This window comes from Crocuta crocuta, unplaced genomic scaffold, assembly GCF_008692635.1.
Source record: "Crocuta crocuta isolate KB4526 unplaced genomic scaffold, BGI_CrCroc_1.0 scaffold466, whole genome shotgun sequence".
In the NCBI taxonomy this organism is placed as follows: Eukaryota; Metazoa; Chordata; class Mammalia; order Carnivora; family Hyaenidae; genus Crocuta; species Crocuta crocuta.
Window position 1 is genome coordinate 7,918,775 of NW_027529672.1, and position 6,603 is coordinate 7,925,377.

The window sequence follows — 6,603 nt, forward strand, 5'->3', positions numbered from 1 at the left end:
GCCCAGGTCACACAGGTGATGCCTGCATGTCAGCGAGGGGGGGGCGGGCTGCTCGCCTGACCTTGCCCCCAGGGTGGGGGGCCCTTCCCCCACCCACACTGCCGTTCTCGGGGCTCGCCCCTTCTGCTTGCCCAGCCTCAGCTCTGCCCCGTCCGCCCTCCTAGCTCGCCCTCACCCAGGCTGGTCAGATCGTCCTCAGGAGCCTCCCACTGACTGTTCCATACATTCAAGGGCTCAACCTTGAATCTGTCTTTGATTTGACTCCTCAGCTCCTTGGCCTCTTGGTGGGAGGGAAGCAGGGTTAACCAGGCCCGCCGTGGGGCCAGTGACGCCCCCCCGCCCAGCTGGCCCTGGCTTGGTTCTGCTCGGCCACTGCCCTGGAGGGAGTGAGCACCGCCTGATCTCTCCAGGGGCCCCACACCGCCCCCAGCTTAGCACCCCCTTGACTCAGGAGGCAGGCACATTGGAGGGGAGGGAGCCTGGGCCAGTGACCACCTTCCAGGGACACTCCCCGCCCCAAGCTCTCTCCCCTTCCGGAAGGCAGCCAGTGCTTTGTGTACCTGTTGCTTCTCAGCACTCACTCTGCTGTTCCATGATTTGCTCATCCCTGCGCTGTCCGCGCTGTCCTCGCTGTCTGAGCCTGCACAGAGGTCGCTGACCTGGACTCCTGCTCGAGCTCGGGGGGCTCAGTTTTAGAGCTCCATCCTAGCTTGGCTGCTGACTGGGCCTTGTGGTTGGTTTCCTTGTAGATTTGGGGTGTCTGGTGGGGGTGCCCTCCCCCCTGGTGGAATCGGGGTGCTGTGTGGGGGGGGCCCTTCCCCTGGCACCTGACCAGCCTGCTCCCGCTCCTCTCTGGTCTGGTCACTTGGCTCCATCCTTAGTCTCTGAGTACATCTGTGCTGACTGGATGGTGCAGGGACCTCCCTTTTCTGCCCAACAGCCCTGGAAGGGGGGGAGGGAGGAGGAGCCAGAGGAAGGGCCAGGAACCGCTGGGGGGCAGGGATTGGCTAGGAGGTGGGATGGCGCGGGCCGCAGTGCCACGGTCGCTGTCCAGAACGGTTGGTGCAATCCAGGGGCCTCTGGACAAAGCGTCCCCCACCCCAGACCTGCTCTCCGTAGGGGCCGCCCGGCGGCTGGCGCTGCAGTAACCCGAGTTTCCCTGCAGGTGGCGCCTCAAGCTAGCCAGGATACGGCACGCAGCCGCCGGAGCGCTGCAGGGCAGGGGCTGTGCCCTGGCGTCCANACATCTGCAGGTCTGTCCTTCCACCGCCGTAACCAGGCACCCGCACCATGACGGGGCCCTGGCTCACGTCTCGCTACTCGGATCCCTCAGAGGTCCTGGCCTAGAATGAGGCTCAGCCCGGCCAGTGCGGCCTCCTGGCCTCCCACCAGCCGCCCGAGCACAGTCAGGCCCGGCGCCACTCGGAGCCCCCGCACGGCCCCGCCCAGCCCAGGGGAAATACTCCCGCGTCCCCATCCAGGTCTCAGGAGGGACTCCCGGTGTGGAGGGGTGGCTGGGACGTGGGCCCGGGCCTCGCGGGCGGAGGTGGAGCCCCGGTAACCGCAGGTGGTCGTCAGGTGGGGGGAGGCCGTGGCTGTTGAGAGAGCAAGGGCAGAGCTGGGCTGAGGTGTGCGGCGCAGGGCGGGGTCCCCGTGCGGCATCGGGTGCTGCAGGACTCGGTCTCGGGGCCGCGGAGTCTGCAGGCTCCTCGCGCCCGCGTCTGGACAGAGGCTGGTGTTTGTGCCATCACCCCCCCCGCCCCCGGGGCAGGACGCCGGGGGACTCCTGGGCGTGGGCTGCATGCTTCCCAGTGCACAGAAACACGCGTTATTGGGCTGAACACAGCTGACTGTGGCCTCAGGGAGCCAGAAGCCTGTGGGGAGTAGGGCTCATTGGGAAGACACCCCCCAGCCTAGAACCATTAGCTTCCGTTTCTTCCTGGTGGGACAGAGCAGGGAGGAAGCAGCCCTGGGGGCCGAGAGCTGCCCGCCCCATCCCTGTGCTTCCCGCGCTCCTCGTGCCCCCCCCCCGTGCCCCCATCCCCTTNATCCCTGTGCCCCCCATCTTTGTGTCCCCCCATCTCTGTGCTCTCCGTGCTCTGTGTTGGTCTGTGGGGCAGAGGAAGGGCCGTGTGCACCCAGGGGATGGGGGTGGGCGTGATGGGAGAGGACTGCCACCCTTGCCCCAGGTCTTCTCAGGCCACCACATTAAGGTGTGGCGTGTGCCCCAGAGTGCTGTCCCCGGACTCGGCCCTGAAGGACCAGCACAGGCCTCTCCCTACGTGACAGCCGGCCCACCTGACCCTCTGGGCCTGCCAGGGCAGGGCCTNGGGGAGCTCTGAGGGGCTTTCTCCAAATAACCACGGTGTTGGGAAACTCGCAACTAGTTCAGCTGTAAAACATCACGCTGTTTTAGCAAATAGAAGCCGCTTTCTATTGTCAGCTTCAAATAACGACACAAAAGACGTCTAATGAGGTTAATGAGGTGTCAGGAGAAGGAAAACCCCGGAGGCCACCTGGGTGGAGGCAGGTTTGATTCCAGGGTGTGGTGGTCCTTTGTGAGAAGATGTGGGTCTGCAAGGAGGGAGTCCCAGCTGTCAGGACACCCCGGGGAGACCCCCCAGAACCAGCCCATTGTCCGCCTCCTCTGAGGGTCCCGTGCTGCACCCCCAGGCCGTCAGCTGGCACGTCTGAGTGCCGGCAGCTTCTGGGGGACTGGCCACCCCCGTGCCTGGGGGCCCTGCTTCTGCTACATCTGGGGGCACAGTCCCGCCTAGTGGGATCCCGGGACAGTGGCCCCAGCTCTTCCCTCTGCCCATCGCCCCCACGCGTGGCCTGCCGCTCTTTGGGGGAGACTCTGTTTTTATGTGCTTCACACTCTGCGGTCGGTTTCGCCCGCCAGGGTGCCTGGGGACATCCCCTCCCGCGGGCCGTGCTCCACCGCGGCTCTTCTCGCAGAGCCTCCCGGGAGCGCTGCGGGGCTGGGGCTCTGGGCGAGGGGGTCACAGGCCCGGGAGGTTTGAATCCGCAGCGGGGGTGGGGGCACTGTCCTGTGGGCAGTCACAGGCACCAGGGGCCAACGGCAAACCAGGCAAAACGAGGGCCTGGCAGGTGCCCTAGAACCCTGGGAAGCTTTCGGAGGTGAGTGTGACGGGCGTGCAGGCGTGCGCTAGGGCCTGTGCTGGGGCCTGCAGTTGTGCCCCGGACCACGGGAGAGCCAGCTGCGTCAGAAAAGAAGGGCTGCGGATCCACTGTTTTGAAATGAAAGCCATGTCCCCCACCCTGAAAATGCTCTTGCTCAGGTGCCTGCAGCTGCAGGGCCCCCCGGATCTGGGGGCTCCCTGGGGGGGCCCCGGGGCGGCAGCTGCCCTCCGGGAGGCCCCAGGGCCCTTCCCTGTCCCCACCGCCACCACCGGCAGGCTCTGCACGGGGGGTGTGCCCAGCCCGGCCCTGACCTCCGTCTGCAGTTCCACTGATGGGCCAGCGACGGAGTGGAGGTGGTGACGGAGGTGATGGTGGTGACAGGTAGCTGTGATGACAGAGGTGGTGGTGGGGACAGAGCGGTGGAGATGCTGGTGATGACCGAGAGGGCACTAACTCGGGCAGAGTCCCTACTGGGGCCGGAGGCATAGGAAATCCTGACCGCGTCAGACGGTTTCCTCCACCGGGTGGCTGTGTGTCACCGCCATGATTCCCACTCTGCAGAGGGGGCCACTGAGGCACAGGGGAGGCAGGCGGCGTCCCCGGGGCCCGGCAGCGGGACTCGAGCAGCCTGGCCTGAGTCCGTCCTCTTCACTGCTCTCCGCGGCACCCGCAGCCAGGCCTGTGCGCAGCTTCCTCCTGAGCCGTGACAGTCCCCGTGATCCCTGGGGCGGGGACAGGGCTGCAGACCTGACCCTGCGGGGCACTCAGACAGCCATACCGGTCCTGCGGACGCCCGGTGTCCAGGGGGGCAGCACCAAACAGATGTTCCAACAGGATCTGTGACCCGCGGGGAAGTTGTGGGTCCCCTGGGCTCAGCATTGGCAGAGCAGGCTCCCTGGCGCTGCGGCCTCTGGGGACACTGCCGGGCCGGCCTCAGGGGGGCCTGGTCAGCTGGCGCACCTGCTCTGCCCCACACGCGGGATGGGTGCTAGCACGTGCGCGCTTCCGGACATCCGACATCCCTCCCACCCCAGGCCCTGGTTCTCAGGGGCCCATCCCGTCCCGGTGCTGGGCTGGCAGGGAGGCGGCAGGGAGCAGGGGTGTGGGGCAGACCCTGCAGGACCTCTGAAGACCAGCACAGAAGCCACAGCCCGGGGGAGGCGGCCACAGCGGCCGGAGCCTGCCTGGAGCACCCCCGCCACCCCCTGCCAGCTCATGACCACTCAGCTCTGCCCAGTGAGGGCTGGGCCGTCTCCCATCCCCCTTCGTGCCCCTACCCTGCCCATCCGGCCGGGCTTGCCGGCCCTGCTCACTCTGCTGGGCAGGCCAGGCCAGGGCTGGGCACTGTGTCGGCCCCGTGCCTGCGGCAGAGAGCAATGGCTTTGGGGGGCAGAGTCCTGAGATCCAGGGAGGAGGCTGCCAGCTGGCTTTCCCTGGGCCTGGGGATCACTCGAGCCTGAGGGCAGCTCTCCCACTGCCTGGGGCTGTTCTGTCTAGAACCCGCTGGCCCAGCCGGGCTGAGCGGCCAGGCAGGGCTGGTCAGCGTGTGTAGGGGTAGCCTTTGAAGGGGACACTCAGAGGACAAACACTGGGCCAGGAGTCAGCAAGTAGGGTCAGTACCCAGGCCCCCCTGGGCTGATTGGCCCCTTCCTAAGGGTATCTGCATTTTTAAAAAGTTTATTTATTTTTGAGACAGAGACAGAGCGTGAGTGGGGGAGGGGCAGAGAGAGAGGAGCCACGGAATCTGAAGCAGGTTCCAGGCTCTGAGCTGTGAGCACAGAACCCCGTGTGGCGGGGCTCGAACCCATGAACCGTGAGATCATGACCTGAGCCAAAGTCAGCCGCCCAGCCAACTGAGCCACCGGGCGCCCCAAGTATCTGCATTTTCATCAGAGCTCTGTGGTGGGGAAGCCTGTGGGGGAGCAGGCGAGTGGGCTTGGGGTGCTCCTCCCAGGGCTGGGAGTGATGGTCTGGGTGGGGGCGGGGCCAAACAGCCCTCCTGCGAACCGAACTCCAGCCTTGCCAGAGCCTTCGGGTTCTGCTCTCAGAGAACTGGGTTTTGAAAATGGCTTCCAACTTAACCTAAAAAGTGCACAGCACAGCACAGTGGGGCAGAGGCTGAGAGAAAGCCCATGGCTGGGGGGNTGCAGGGGGGGTCTGTAGGTGCCCCCCCATCCAGCAATGTCCCCCGGGGCTCCTCAGGTGTATCTGGCGTCCAGCCCTGAACTGCTCCTCCTGCTAACGCCTGGGAGTGACCCCAGAGCCCCCTTCAGAGGCCCCTTCTGTGCACCCATCGCGTCTGCCTACACTGCCTGGGGACCTTCTCCCCTGGGCGGTCACCTGCTCGCTCAAGCACCTCCTCCAGGCACCTCTTCCAGGCAGCTCTCACCCACACCCAGCCCCCTGGGCACACACTGAGATGCCCACCCTTGCAATGTCCCCACGGGTCCGGGAGCGGACTCAGACCCCAGCAGCCTGGTCCGTGGTGTGGCCCCCTGTGCCCAGGAGCATCTGGGACATGCTCGCACCTGTGCCGAGCAGGTAGGCAGCCTCTGGCCCCTGCTGCCTGGCATTTCTGCCCCAAAGTCACCCCCCCACCCGGGGGTGGGGAGGCTGCAAAGGCCTGTGGGCAAAGAAGCAGGCAGGCTCCGGGTGGGGGCGCAACAGTGACAGGGTGGGGGGCGGCTCCTGGTGAAGCCCCTCACTCTGCAGAGGAACCCCACGCCATACAGAGAACACATGCTCGCTGGGCCCCCAGGCCTCCCCTAGGGCTCCTGGGGCCTTGATCCTCAGCCCTGTGAAACCGGGGGCGGCGAGGCGCCGCCAGCTCCCTGCGGGCTCCGCCAGGCTCCCCTCGGCCTGCTCCCGGCGCGCGCGGCTGCCTGAGGGCGACGAGCGGCGCCACTGTGGCCGGACAGTCCTCGCGGTCAGGGCGCAGGTCCGCGCCGGGCTGGGCAGGGCCTGGGCTCCGGAGGGAGGGGGAGGGGGCGGGGCCTGGCGGCGTCCGGGTCGTCAGGACAACCCGAGGCCCGCCAATCCCCTGTGCCCAGCCAGCCCCTGCAAGCCTGGTCCGGGGACCTGCCGGGCTGGCGCAAGGTCACTGCAACAGGCTGGCCCTAAGGGCGGCGGGTTACGGGGTCCCGAGCAAGGTGCGAGATGCGCAAAGGCTAGGGATAGTGGAGAGCTTTTGCTGGGCTGGAGGCGCGCGGGAGCAGGGCCCCGGAAGGGGTCCCCGGCGGGGCCCGCGTCCGCCCGGCGCCTGCACCTCCAATTGACCCCAGCCGGGCAGCTGCGCGCGTGGGGGAGCCCCGCTGTCACTAGGGGAAGGAGGCCCTTTGCGCTGTGAACGCCGCACGGGGCCCCGGGCCCTCTGGGCGCAGCGGGGTCGCACGCAACCCGCAGATTCTCCGGCGACCCGGGGGGGCGGGGCGCGGCCGAGACCCGCGGACGGAACACCCT